General features: G+C 40.2%; 1 pseudogene; it reads right to left on the reverse strand.

Moving 5' to 3' along the window:
• The window catches only part of LOC127502067 (galactocerebrosidase-like), a 38414-nt pseudogene that overhangs the window by 11970 nt on the left and 10333 nt on the right, over positions 1–16111 (reverse strand).

Below are 16111 nucleotides of genomic sequence, written 5' to 3' on the forward strand. Positions count from 1 at the left end.
ACGACGCACTCCCTCACCAGAATACTGATCATACACACCTGACGCTCCTCACTATCCCAATCAGCAGCACCATAAAAGACACTCACAGCCACACAGTCATTGTCCGGTCTCGTTAACGCATACCTACCCGAATGCTTACCTTACGGACTCCTCAAACTACTACTTAACTGTCTCCAGTGTGTTTCCTAGATCCTCCGTGTTCTCCAGTCTTCTGTGAGTGTCTCTGTGTGTCTTCTGCCCCAAGGACCATCCGTCATCCAAGTCACCTAGAAGAAACAAGGATTAGTATCACAGTCATCCACGATCACGAACTCTATCTGGCTTCACTCACCTGCACTTGCTCTGGTTGTCTCAAAATAAACATCCTTAACCTTACCTGTTGTCTCCGACCTCCTCTGTACTGTAACAGAAGACCGGACCTTCACCGACTGAAACAACCACGATGAGCACCACGGATCCGTTTCAAGACCTGGTAACAGCACTTCGCCGCACTCTCACCAGTACACCCACGCCAGCACCACCAGCAAGCACTTCCGCTACAGCTTCTTCGCCGTCTATGATCGCCAGTCCCATGGCCAAAACGGCGCCCTTCTCTGGCTCGGCGGAGGATTGCAACGGTTTCATCCTGCAATGTTCGCTGGTTTTGGAGATGCAACCGCACGTATATCCTGACAATAGAGCCAAAGTCGCCTTCATAATTCAACAACTTGACGGTAAAGCGCTCCGCTGGGCTGAACCACTCTGGACTCAAAATAGTCCCGTCGTGCAATCATTATCAAGCTTTGTATGCCATTTCAAGGAGGTTTTTGGAAAACCAGCATGGGATTCGTCAATTGGTGAGAGACTGTGTAATTTGAAACAAGGTTCATTATCTGTTTCTGATTATGCCCTACAGTTCAGAACCCTAGCATCAGCGAGTGGTTGGAATGAACAAGCCCTCCTTTCCCGATATCGTCAAGGTTTGGACCCACGTGTGCGGTTGCATCTCGCTGCATACGAGGATACCATCGGGCTCGAGAAATTCATCCAACTCTCAATAAGATTCGCCACTCGTATGCAGCTGTGCATTGAAGAGCACCAAGACCAGCAACTTTTCCCATCCTTCCTCCGCCAGCCTGCATCCGTCAGCTCCCCAGAACCAGCCAGCAATGAGATGCGGATCGACAGATCACGCCTTTCGCCTGCTGAGCGACAGAGGAGGCTGACCCAGAGTCTATGTCTATATTGTGGTCGTCCTGGGCATTTCAGAGCTGAATGCCCCACTCGTCCCGTACGATCAATGGTGAGTGTCATCCTGCCCTCGTTAAATCATAAAAATCCACTCACTATTGCTGTCAACCTTACTGCTGCTGCTGTTTGTCTTCCAGTTAATGCCTTCATTGACTCTGGGTCAGCTGGAAACTTCATCTCCGGAGCCCTCTGTCGCCAGCTCAACCTCAAGACTTCAGTTACGCCGAAAGTCTACCAGATCCACTCAGTAACAGGATGTCCTCTCCGTCAAGTACGTTAGATGGTGGGGCCTCTGAAACTACAAGTCGGTGTTCTGCACCATGAAGAGATCCATCTGCTGGTTCTGGAGGATTCTACATCTGACGTGATTCTGGGGCGCCCATGGTTAGAGCAGCATGATCCGATCATCTCCTGGCGGACAGGAGATGTCCTGAAGTGGGGTAACCAGTGTTTTCCTGAATGTTTTCCTGAGATTCCTGTTCCAAGCTCCATTCCAAGTTATCCAAGTTCCAAGAAGATCCATGTCTGTGTCACGTCCATTGAGAGCCCCCTGGAGAATCGCTCCACAGAGATTCCAGATTGTTACTCCCACTTCAGTGACATCTTCTGTCCGAAGAAGGCCTCCAGGCTGCCTCCCTATCGGCCATGGGACTGTGCCATTGATCTCATCCCCGGTGAGCCAGTGCCCAGAGGAAAGATTTATTCCTTGTCCGTCCCAGAGGGGAAGGCCATGGAGGAATACATCAACGAGGCTCTATCACAAGGTTACATCCGCCCGTCTACTTCCCCTGCTGCATCCAGCTTCTTCTTTGTTGCCAAGAAGGACGGAGGCTTGCGGCCTTGCATTGATTACAGAGCCCTAAACAAGATAACCATCAAGTTTAGATACCCTCTTCCTCTCGTCCCATCTGTGCTGGAACATCTCCGCGGCGCCACTGTGTTCACTAAGTTGGACCTCCGCAGTGCATATAACCTCATCCGAATACGTGAGGGGGATGAATGGAAGACTGCTTTTGTGACCCCTACTGGACACTATGAGTACTGCGTCATGCCCTATGGACTCGTCAACGCCCCCTCCATATTTCAGGACTTTATGCACAAGGTGCTCCGGGAGTTCCTGCATCGGTTCGTTATCGTCTACATAGACGACATTCTTATCTACTCCCGGAGCCTGGCCGAACATCGCCAGCACGTTGCGGAGGTCCTCCAACGCCTGAGGGACTACAACCTGTTCCTGAAAGCAGAAAAGTGTACTTTCCATCAGCCCTCAGTGCAGTTCTTAGGATATAACATCGATCACAGTGGCGTCCGCATGGACGAGAGGAAGGTTTCAGCTATCAAAGACTGGCCCATTCCTACTACTGTGAAAGAACTGCAAAGATTCCTAGGATTCGCCAACTTTTACCATAGATTCATCAAGGGATACAGCACCGTCACCTCTCCACTTACCAACCTGCTCCGTGGCAAGCCCAAGTCTCTGTCCTGGAATCCGGTAGCAAGGCAAGCATTTGAAGATCTCAAGACAGCCTTCACAACCGCTCCCCTCCTTATTCATCCCGATCCAGAGCTCCCCTTCGTGGTTTAGGTAGATGCGTCTACCACAGGAGTGGGAGCGGTCTTGTCTCAGCAGCAGGGGAACCCAAGTAGACTCCATCCATGTGCCTTCTTCTCCCGCAAACTCAACCCGGCGGAGGTAAACTATGATATCGGCAACCGGGAGCTCCTAGCCATCAATCTCGCCCTGGAGGAGTGGAGTCATTGGCTCGAAGGAGCCCGTCACCCGTTTCAGGTATTAACAGACCATAAAAACTTGGAGTATCTGCGTGATGCAAAGAGACTTAACCCACGTCAAGCAAGATGGGCCCTGTTCTTTGCTCGATTCAACTTCACCATTTCCTATCGTCCTGGTTCCAAGAATGTAAAGGCTGATGCTCTGTCACGTATCTACAGTCCCGAAGAGAACACTGAAGATCCAGAGCCCATTCTTCCAGAGAATCTCATTGTAAGTCCCATAACCTGGTCGGAGGAAACACTGCCCGAGTCCAATGCCTCCACCAACACCCCGCCGGGTTGCCCCCAAGGTTTGCTTTACATCCCACGGACACGACGCATTCCACTCATTCACTCCTCACATTCGTCGCTGGGCACTGGCCACCCAGGGGTCAATGAAACCCTCTCGTTGTTAAAACAATGCTTCTGGTGGCCCAACATGGCATCGGATGTCAGGAGGTACGTAAAGGGGTGCAGGGAATGTGCCATATCCAAGAGTCCTCGTCATCTTCCCTCCGGGAAACTACAACCTCTGCCCGTTCCAACTTGCCCGTGGTCACATCTAGGAGTAGACTTCATCACAGATCTCCCCGTCTCCAATGGATACACGTGCATAATGGTTGTGGTGAACTCAAAGTCCTGTCCATTAATCCCACTCCAAGGACTTCCAACAGCAATGGACACTGCAGAACTTATTTTCAATCATGTATTCAGATACTATGGATTGCCCGAGGATATTGTATCTGACAGAGGACCTCAATTCACATCCCGTGTCTGGGACTCCGCTCATCTTCAACTTCAACGAGCCCTCAGGAGACGCAGATTAACAGCAGATCTTCGTCGTTCTCAAGCACCTGTATATCAACCTGGAGATAAGGTCTGGTTATCCACTAGAGATATCAGGATGCGTCTTCCCTGCAGAAAGCTGAGTCTTAGATTCATTGGCCCCTACACCATCATCCGCCAAGTCAACCCGGTCACTTACCAGTTGCAACTCCCACCTGAATTCAGAATTCATCCCACGTTCCATGTTTCCCTTTTGAAATCTCACCACCCTTCTGTTCTTTCATCCACAGAGCCTGGCGATGCCGAAGAACCCCCCCTTCCAATCATCGTGGAGGATGGAGCGACGTATCTGGTGAAAGACATCCTGGACTCCCGGCGGCGTGGTGGTCACCTGGAGTATCTTGTCGACTGGGAAGGATACAGTCCCGAGGAAAGATCATGGGTTCCCAGAGTCGACATTCTCAACCCAAGTCTTCTGGATGACTTCCATGCCAGAAATCCCAACAGACCAGCTCCACGAGGCAGAGGTCGACCACCACGACGTCAGGGTCCACGGTCCTCAGGAGCGGACCGTGGAGGGGGGGTAATGTCACAGACACGCCAGGCTCATCACTCACCCAATCATGATGCACTCCCTCACCAGAATACTGATCATGCACACCTGACGCTCCTCACTATCCCAGTCAGCAGCACCATAAAAGACACTCACAGCCACACAGTCATTGTCCGGTCTCGTTAACGCATACCTACCCGAATGCTTACCTTACGGACTCCTCGAACTACTACTTAACTGTCTCCAGTGTGTTTCCTAGATCCTCCGTGTTCTCCAGTCTTCCGTGAGTGTCACTGTGTGTCTTCTGCTCCAAGTCACCTAGAAGAAACAAGGATTAGTATCACAGTCATCCACGATCACGAACTCTATCTGGCTTCACTCACCTTCACTTGCTCTGGTTGTCTCAAAATAAACATCATTAACCTTACCTGTTGTCTCCGACCTCCTCTGTACTGTAACAATAACTGGTGTGTTTTATATCATAGATCAAAACGTGAAAATATTTAGAGGCTTTGTTGATCACAGACCTTATTTCAGGCGATTTAGCAAAAACCCTTTCAAAAAACCCATTGACTACGGGGCGATGGAACCGGAAGTCCTAAAATGCTAACTCGTTTCCGGGTTTTGCCTACAAAAACACGTCATCCCTGAGGTACTCTATATCACTGATTAAAATGGGTTCTATTATCTTTTGACGGGTTGCATCGCACCGCTCGCGTCCGGTGTAGACACAGTGTTATATTCTTTGAAAACAGTGACAACATCGTTGCAGATAAGACAGACCGGCTTTGCATTCACAAAACTAGGTAGGATGAACGCATAGTTGTCTTTCCATTTTTCTTTGTATGCCCTATTTTCGCTGTCAACTTTCCTCTTTAGACTCTTTGACAGTGCCATTTTCTCTCACCAGCTAGCTAAAATGTTAACATCACACTGCACACGACGTAATAGCAGACCTCCACTAGGCAAACAATTAAAAAAAATGCAGTTTAGTACGTGAGGATCATAGACATAATAAATATATTAATTATGTCTATGGTGAGGATGCCAAGGAATAATTCTGAGTGTAAAAGTATCAACAAAAAATTATTACAATAAGTTAGGCTCCATTGTGTAACAAGCAAATAAAAATGAGTCACATTTATTATTCACAATATGGAAAGAGGAAATAAAACATAGGGTTTGTTAAGAGCATGACTCAAACATGCCATTAATGGGCTTATTCAAGTCCTCTTTTATTTTTTGAGGTATTTTTTTTATCCATTCCTCATCTCCCACATATGTGTGTTTTAGCAAGGTGGTCTGTGTTGCAAGTTGGTGAATGAAGATACTTGCCAGGTCACTACTCCACTTTATTAATTTATCCAATGTAAAACCCGGACACCGCCACACAAATGTGGCTTTTTGTTAATGACTGTCCTACTACAGGATTTAACACAGAGTAACAGCTCACTACCAGTTACAAAAGACACTGTAACAGTCTGTCACAGGCAATTCTAGTTGCATTTTTCATCAATTAATTAAAATTATCCTATGTTCTGGCCCGCCATCTAGTGGCGAATTTTTTTTTTGCCCCGATGCCAAACTTAATTGCCGACCCCTGGCCTATGGTGTCAAATTATTCTAATTTCTTTGACTAAATTTAAGAATTTAAGTCTTATTTCAGGGTTCCATTCATATAACTCAAACAAGTTCACCTTAAAATCATTATGTCAAATCCATATTTCACTAAAGTCAATCACTGAAACAACCATTCTGTGGGATAACGACATTATGATATCCATCTGTGTAAAGTGCTGTATGAATAAAAATCATAATATAACTATAATAGAAATAGATGCTGTGAACATAAACTATGATGTCATTTCTTTTCATATTATTTCAAGTTTCTCCATTGTCCAAATCTCAGTGTATTGCCTAAAAAAAAGTTATGACATCTGTGTATGATGACTTAAATTGATACTGGTCTTGGGCTTCACTACCATATCTCTGTGCTGTCCCAGATTTTGATAGGTGGTCAGCAATAATAAAACAGGCAGGGTGCCAAAAGTGTTGACTATTGGGTAGTTGTGAAGTAAATGGTTATTTCTGAGATAAACTAGTATAATGAAAATAGTTCTGAAATAAGCACGCGTAAGTTGCCGAATTTATGGACACACAGAAGAAAGCCTTGTCTAGGCTCTGCCTCGGTATGGAATATGTCAAGCCATTCGTTAGTCTGGCTGTTTGATGAGAAAGAGATATAGTTGCAATAAATGCGTTAAGAATCCATCGCAGCGAAGGACTATTATTCTGCTGCGCTGAACTGCGGAAGAACTGATGACGGCACTGTTTAATGTTTGGTTGACCAATCTGCAGAAAAAGGTGTTTCATTCCCGCCCACATGTTGAGATCAAATATTCAAGTTGTTTATTCATTTTCCTGAATGAAAAACGAAAAATCAAGCCGAATTCTGAAATGAAAAACGGAAAAGGTGCCGTTTTTTCATTTTCCGATTTCCATATTAAAGTCCCCCCGAAATCAAAATGTACGTTTTTTTAGCTTTTAGTATGAATATGTTAGTCTAAATGTTATGAATAAGCTGGTTTGTTCCAAAACAATGGCAAAATTCGCATTTAGGAGATATAAGCATTCAAAACTTAAAGTCTCTCACTTCTGCTAAAATGGATCACGGATTTTCATGACATGACATCACACTTTAGCTTCTCATCATATCTTCGGTCCAATCAAATGCTCTCTAGAATCTGAAGTCCCGCCCCCTCCTATACTATCAACAGACACTGAAGCTGCGGCTGAAATCGGCCATTTGTTCACACATTTACTGGTTTCTACATGGTGAATGGCACAGTGCACTATATAGAGAATAGGGAACGATTCAGACAGTGTAAATATGCTTTCTATAGACGCGAATGGAGTCCGTTTTCGTGTTAGTATAACGTGAACCGCCGTAGCACGAGCACAGTCTGCTCTGGCCCAGGGACACGAAAGCACAGAGGGGATCATATCCGTGACCCATTTGAATTCTGCACAGAATGCTGTATTTTAAAGTGATAAAGAGGAGATTAGGAGGATAAACGGTTAGATATTAAAAGGAAACAGACGTTTTACTGAGTTTCTGGCCGAGCTGTGATATAAACAAAACGCTACTGGCTATTTTAAAAAAGGGGCGGACTGTTTGATATTTTCAGTTGAAATTACGTCAACGCATTGAATAATGCTGTGCGTTCCAAGACACTTCAGCGGGCCTTTAAATCAAAAAACGAATGACCAAAAGATACACGGACCTGCGGATTCTTAACGCGTTTATTGCAAAAACATTTTTTTCTGATCAAACAGCCAGACTAATGATGAAATTAAATATATATGAATGAAAAATCAAGCTGAATCCTTGTTTTTTGTTTTTTAAAAAACAAACGAAAAAACGATAAAGGAGCCATTTTCTCGTTTTTCTACTTTCAATATTAAATCAAAAACGACTGAACGAATGATACACAGATTCAAACCCCTCCATGTTGAGGTTGTTGTTGTTGAACATACAAATCAGATCCGAACAGTCGTGATACACAGTGTGGACAGTCATAATTAGTGGTTCACAAAACTCACGGTTCTTTGCATTTATTACTTAGCCCACTTTAACTACTCCGAAACCACAGCAGAAACTATTAGCCTAACTAATACATTATTAAAGGCAAGTGAACAGACTGTAAAAAGAACATATACCCTACACCAATTACAAGCATAGATAAATACAACATAAAGTTACAAATAAAGTATAAGGTCTAACTGTAGTATTAATTTTCGTGTACAGAAATGTAATAATTAAATGTAAAATGACACTGTTCACTATATAAATTTAATATAGATTAATCTTTGTTAAAGCTGTGTTATGTTGTTTGATTTACATGACAGACAACAGCAGGTATTTATAGGTTGCTGTCACTTTAAGAGTAAGACCCCATGCACGCACACATCCGATAGATACACATCCGAATTCTCACCTCGTTCAATTAAGACATAACCGAATGTGTTTACGAGAATACTTGCCGAGAGGGTTATTTTGCCTGACATAATGCGTGTATGTGTCCATCCAAGTGCATTGAGGACGCGAAAGAGAAATCAATTTGGAGTTTACGAACTATCTGAAACACGCCTCTCTCTCTGTGTGCGCGCGAGCCTTGCATGTATGTGCATTTGTGTGCACCGATAACAGCGAGGCGTGCGATAACGAATTAAATCCTCTTTTGCCTCTTCTAGCGCTGGAATGGTTTTATATCTATTTAATGTGTAAACTAGCAAGACAAAACACGTGCAAATGATAACCTTTCACTGTATTGCGGTTAAACTTGCAATTGATCCGCAAATCACATGCGTCCCGAACTGTGGGGCTTGGTCCGTATGGATCACGGATCAACAACGATCCGTTTAACCACTAGTCATAATTAATTTAGATCAGATTCCAGTTGGATACACAAATAATCAGATTTGGACTGACAGTGTTAACATAGCCTTAGGTTATGTTCACAGTGCTCAATTCTGATTTATTGCTCAGATCTGAGGGTTTTTTTTTTTTTTTTTGGCTGAACCGCATGCGTAAAAGATGTGGAGAGACAATAACTTTATTTATTGTCCACTTTAGACTTTAAAACTTTGCATGCACAGACAGCTGTATTACACACTGCATGAAAGGTAATATTCAAAAAAGCACAGTAGGGGCACTTTACATTAATGTGAAACTAATACATTAATGGGAAAACAAGCCAGTTATTGTCTTGATATCGTCAACGGTATCAGCCATCAGACAATACTGAGCTACTTCTGACACAAAGAACAAATTTGCAACAGTCACTTTGTCGCATACAGTGTGGATAACTTCTAGCAGTTACGCCACGGCGTAGACATGGTTTCAACTGTAGTGTTGATAATCTGGTTTATTTCTAATATTTTTGTTTTGGTTAGTGGAAGTTTTGAATGGCCTGTAACTTTATGCTATAGCTTAAAAATTGGCTGGTGAGTGAAAACTTAATTTTCAAACTTAATTTCATCGGTTTAGAATGATATAACCAAACATGAACACATTGTATTTAAAGTATTTAAAGAAATGGAAACATAAAATTGTTACCTATGTCATTTGTCACTTTGTAGGTTCCATTTGCAAAAAGCCAATAAAAGACACCCTTTGCTTCTCTGACGAATATTCCACCTTGATCAACCCTGGCTGCCAGGAACACACCTCCAGTGTCGGGTCTCTCAATAAGGACCTCACAGGACACACTGAGGTCTGTCCTAGTTACACAAGAGTGAAGTTTGGTTACATTTGATTAATTATGAGGCAGAATTAATTAATCTCATTCACTATACAACTGAACTAATGAGTATCTCATAAAATATCTTCAAAAGTGTGTGTTCTGAAATAGAAAATATAGAGCCTCGCACACCCAAATCATTCATTCATTGGTGGGGCGGATAAATGTCCAATATAAATTGTGACGTCCAAAATAAATGTATAAATCCAAAAGATTACTTAAACTTACATCACAATTTTATTCGCAACATTTAGGTCAATTGACCTTCCTCAGGCTTACAACACTCAAAAATCAGTACATTTAAAAACAACTCTTTAAATGTCATTAAATTTATTAACATTCTAGACATCCATATCTATATTTATGTGCTTATCCCCCAGTTTTCCCAGACTAATGTTTTGTCTCAAGATGCACACCAGTAATGTTTTATCTAAGGCGTGTTAATAAAAGCTACTTAAATGTCCTAAGGCCTAACCCTTGCTTAATCTAAGCCTTGTCTGTGAATCCAGGCCTATATGTGCTAATAATTTTGTATGTAATTTTTTTTGTATGGTTTTTTGCTTGGTTTAATAATGATTTACTTAAAGGGACAATTCACCCAAAAATGAAAATTCTGTCATCATTTACCTCAACCCTTATGTCATTCCAACCCCGGAAGTCTTTCGCTCATCTTTGAAACACAAATGAAGAAAGTTTTAATGATTTCTGTCCTTCTATTGACAACTACGCAACTACTACTTTGACACTTCAAAAAGTTAATAAAGAGATTGTAAAAATAATCCATATGAATCGAGCGGTTTAGTCCAAATTTTCTGAAGAGACACGATCACTTTACACGTTGAACAGATTTAATTTAGGCAGTGGTGGAAAGAGTACTGAAAATTTGTACTCAAGTACAAGTACTGTTACATTGCTGAAATAATACTCAATTGCAAGTAAAAGTACTGGTGTCAAAAAAGTACTCGAGTAAAAGTACAAATTACTCTTCTCAAAAACTACTCAAATTACAAATTACTTTTCAGCCGGCAATGTTTAATGAATTACCAAACAATATTCAATCAAATCATAGATCTCAGTAGAAAATTGCTACTTTCAACAAAGCACTTATTCATGAAGTGCATGAATTAGTGGTCACGATACTGGAATTTCTAACTTCAATACAATACCTTGAAAATTATCAATATTCAGTATCATTTTAAATACCATGGGGAAAACCACCACATACTGTATACTGCCATATAGATATTTTAAAATCTAATTTTTAAGTCCATCTATTTTGTCAAGGCAGTCATTATTTTCAAGCTTCAAAAAGCACAAGACTTGTGACAGTAATCAATTTGAAAAGAGCGGTTTAATTCAAGCCTTCTGAAGAGACATGTCTGCTTTATACGATGAACAGATTTTAATTTAGGCTTTTGTTTACGTATTTAAACATTGATCAATTACCATTACAATAATCTCACTTAAATATTTGCTCACTCTGTGTATTTCAGTTGAGGTATACGAAATATAACAGCACTGAATTTTTATATGCCGTGTATCTTAAAGGGTTAGTTTCACCCAAAAATGAAAATTCTGTCATTAATTACTCACCCTCATGTTGTTCCAAACTCGTAAGACCTTCGTTCATCTTCGGAAGACAAATGAAGATATTTTTGATAAAATCCGAGTGCTTTCTGACCCTCCATAGACTGCAACGTTATTACCACTTTTTATGGCCCAGAAAGGTAGTAAAGACATTGTTAAAACAGTCAACGTGACTACAGTGGTTCAACCTTAATGTTATGAAGCGACGAGAATAAAAAAAAAAAAAAAAAAAGACTTTATTCAACAATTTCTTTTCTACTGTGTCAGTCTCTGACACTGTTCACGTAGTAAACATAGTGCAGCACTTCCAGGTTCTACGTCAGAATGCCAGCTCATTATCGGCTGGCTTCTGCATCATTACATGCATGCGCTGTGGTGCTCACATGAACAGTGTCAGAAAGTGACACGGAAGAGAGGAAATTGTTGAATAATGTTGTTATTTTTGTTTTTTGCACACATAGTATTCTGGTCGGTTTATAACATTAAGGTTGAACCACTGCAGTCACATGGGCTATTTTAACAATGTATTTACTATCTTTCTGGACCTGCAAAAGTTGCAATTACATTGCAGCTCTCGGATTTCATCAAAAATATCCTCATTTGTGTTCTGAAGATGAACAAAGGTCTTACGGGTTTGGAATGACATGAGGGTGTGTAATTAATGACAGAATTTTCATTTTTGGGTGAACTAACCCTTTAAGAGCTATATAATATGTTGTTTATTTAGATAAGAATATCAGAATGGTTTGACCTGTAATGTCTGTACAATGTAGTGATGCAGTTAGACTAGGTTATTTATATGTACAAATCATACAAATGCCCAATTCTGTAACATACATTTACATTGTAAAGTAATTAAAGATCCACCTTTGATTGTTGAAAGACTTTCTGGTGCATTTCACTTATAGCCAATAAGATTTCCTGTAGCATTTTCATCGGCCAGGCATGGAAGTGTATTCTGATTGTTTGATAACTTTTGACAACGTTTAATTTAAGAGCATGGAGAGATTCGCGATTGCACACTACACAGAGCGCGCGCTCATCTGAGTGAGAGGAGACCCCCAACAATAACCAACTGCAGAACCGCAGAACCATACGTCATGACAATCTGAGGACGACAGTGCCAGACTAACAGCCTGAGGCCGGAAGTGGGCAGAGTAACAGTCTCACCCGGATGTGGGCGGAGTTAGCGACAAACAAACAAACAATGGCGGAAGAAGAGAACACGGTAAAAAGGTTTCTTTGTGTTGTGTTTTTAATCGATCACATTTATTTGTTGTGTATTTAATCGACTGTTAATGCTTAACACGACTCAATTTTTTTGTAAATGGGCTTCAAAAGTCACTTTATCGCGTCTTGATATTTTACAAATCGTCTCACGTTGCTTGCGCCCAGGTGAAAAAATACTATAATAATTTATAGTAAATACTATAGTGTTTTTGAACCATACTATAGTATTATAAGTACTTGATTTAATTTATTGTGGTAATTCTATTGTTGCTGTGATAATATAACTATAGTAATATAAACAAATTACTTTACCCAATATTGTACTAAGTTTTCTACAACTTTAGGGTATATTATACAGTTTACTGTAGTAAAAAAAAATAAAGTATACTACAGTATTTACAGTATACAGTATTCAGTTCACTATAGTTGATACTACAGTATTCTGTAGCATTCATTAACAAAGTGTTGTAAATACTATAATATATACAGTATACTACAATTTACTATAGTATGGTTCAAAAACACTATAGTATTCACTATAGTATTTTTTCACCTAGGTGGTTACATATTCATGGTTTGTGATTTTACTTTGTTTGTGCTGTATTTTATTTCATTGGTTACATTTTACAATACTGACCAATGTTTTTGTGGATTTTTAGAGGCATATTAGTATTGGGAGATGCTCCGCTTTACTTCATTTACAGCGATGCAAAACGTGATGCAACAATTTCCACTGCCCAGTGTTCTTAAACCGACCAGATGGCACAAGTTGAATGAACACCTTCAAATTCACTTCTAAAAGGTGAATTTGTCCATGGAGGTATGAACTTTTTTTTTTTTTTTTTTGTATTCTGAATTTAAAATGTTGTTTTTGCAATGCAGTAAGTAGTAATTTTGACTTTAGAACAACGAAACTTGTCTCTTTTATAAAATTTTTATGGTTATATATTTAAGTTTTTCTGTTTTGTATATTAAGTTTTTCTGTTTTGTATATTAATATTTCCGCTTTATATATTAATATTATAAAGCGACGAGAATATTTTTGGTGCGCCAAGAAAACAAAATAACGACTTATATAGTGATGGCTGATTTCAAAACTCTGCTTCAGGAAGCTTCGGAGCATTATGAATCAGCGTATCGAATCATGATTCGGATCGCGTGTCAAACCGCTGATTCGACACGCTGATTCATAATGCTCCGAAGCTTCCTGAAGCAGTGTTTTGAAATCGGCCATCACTATATAAGTCGTTATTTTGTTTTTTTTGGCACACCAAAAATATTCTCGTCGCTTTATAATATTAATATTGAACCACTGTACTCACATGAACTGATTTAAATATGTTTTTAGTACATTAATGGATCTTGGTAGAGGAAATGTCATCGCTGGCTATGGAGGCCTCACTGAGCCATCGGATTTCAACAAAAATATCTTAATTTGTGTTCCGAAGATTAACGAAGGTCTTATGGGTGTGGAACGGCATGAGGGTGAGTAATAAATGACATTATTTTCATTTTGTCTTGAACTAACCCTTTAAACTTAAAGCCTAGTTTATTAACATTTTGTTGGGGTGACTGGGGACAGGTGGGGTTCGGAACCCTTCCCTACCTCCAAAGTGGGGAATGGCAGAAAAAGTTTGAGAAACACTGCTTTAATGGTATATATTTTTGTAATGCAAATCTATTTGTGTCTTGAACAATATTTTAAATTCTACAGGATAAACTTCATTTGGGTGCAGAATTGTGTTTGTGTTCTCTTTTTGATTATTTGTAAGAGGTATTTGAACTTTCTTTTCTCATTTTCTTCTATATTGACTGAGTAATTGGAGTTGTGACCATTTTCATTATTAACAGCTGTAAGTTTTTAAATTTACTGATACTTGTATGTTGTAAGCCTGAGGAAGATCGATTGACCGTAATGTTACAAATAAAATGTTGTGATGATGCAAGTATGAGTGAAGTGTGTTCCACCCTTGTTTCGCTGGCTCATCAAAATATCACAGTTACATACCAGCTGTGGTCCCCTATGATGCTGATGGTCTGGTCGGCAGACCCAGGTGACGGGCCGTTCAGTGATCACCTGCCGTAAGGTAAAGGCATGCAAGTCATTATCTGTGCTCTTTCTGAAGTACTCAAACACGCCGGTTTGATCAGCAAAATACGGAGCCTCAGAAAATGGAGGGTCATCTTGGAATGAAAAGAAATGCTGTTAGGAATTGGCAGTTGAGTCAATGCCAGTAGTTTCCTGTTGACACTAATATTCCTTACTAATAGTGAAATTATCAGAGTATTTCTTCGGAAACGGGCGGGGTTTGGGGGGCTCTGGGTAGAAGCCTTTTTGTCCAGTGGTGACTGTTGTGATTGTGTAAACCTCATCAACATCCAGTTTTAAGGTGAAGAAACCATTATTGACCTGTGTGGAAACAGGATGGTTCCTTTACTGCCAATTCTGCAATGTTTTGAGACATCAAACATGGACTGATTAAAGTATACCTTAATAGGACTCCTCAGCTTAAAGACTGTATCTTTTTTGGTCTCAAAATCCAATTTTGAGTACCACAGTTGAAGGTCAGTGAGATGTGCCTGAAAAAGTTTAAGGCATAAAACATAAAATTAAGCCTTAAGGTTAAAAAATAAATGAATAGATATATCAAGAACAGACAGAACTGCACTTACAAAAGAGCCTTTGAGCTGAAATGTGACCATCTGAGGAGAGACGTCAAAGTACGGTAGAGGAGGACGAATGCACTGAGAGTGATTATGTGTCTACAAAAGGAGACAGGGAGGAGTTCAAATTTTGCGGAGGTCAGATAAATGATTCACTAAAACTTGTGACCTTCACAAGACCTAAGAAAATAACTAACCACCCACTATGGTTTCAATAACAATTGTTAGCTTCCCTTTACGGTCTGTTAAAGCCACATAACTTCCTCCACTGGTGAGATTCCCCACCGTCTGTAGATAAAACCAACCTGGCTGTGTAAATTGAGTTGTGTGTGCTACAGGAAAAAGAAATTCAAAATAAAATTTAATAAGGAAATAAGCACGCAAGCACGTTTCAGCTTCTGTGTTAACCAGTGAGGTTTGTTCTCACACATAAAGCATGTATGCTTGTGATTCCTTTTACAAAAATTGAATGATGATGACACCACCATTTTCAGCAGAGCAGTTTCGACTTGGACATTTCGACTTGGACATTTCATAATATTTCCTTATTAAATTTTGCAGCATCAACACTGTTATTGAACTAAATCAATACTAAACTGACTCAAAGTGAATAACAATATTGTCTTCTGTAGAGCTGCGTATAACTGAATTAAACTGATTTCATAATTTGATGAACTTTAAACAGTTTTTGAACTGAGTTGAATCAACACTGAACTGACTTGAGCTGAATAATGATATTGTCTTTTTTAAAGCTGCTTTACAGCACATTTTGTCTCATATATGACGAAGTTTGCATCATTGATCATTATTTTCTTGTTTAACGCAGTGAAGCTGCTTTGAAACAAACTATTATATAAAGCGCTATATAAATAAAGGTGACTTGTCTTGACTTGAACGATTTCTTAAATAAATTTAAGTTGTTTCATTCTACTCATTTATTCCTGTATCTATACCATTCCATTATCTGGAAAAGAATGACAGATGGGAA

Source organism: Ctenopharyngodon idella, chromosome 20 (genome assembly GCF_019924925.1).
Source record: "Ctenopharyngodon idella isolate HZGC_01 chromosome 20, HZGC01, whole genome shotgun sequence".
Classification (NCBI taxonomy): Eukaryota; Metazoa; Chordata; class Actinopteri; order Cypriniformes; family Xenocyprididae; genus Ctenopharyngodon; species Ctenopharyngodon idella.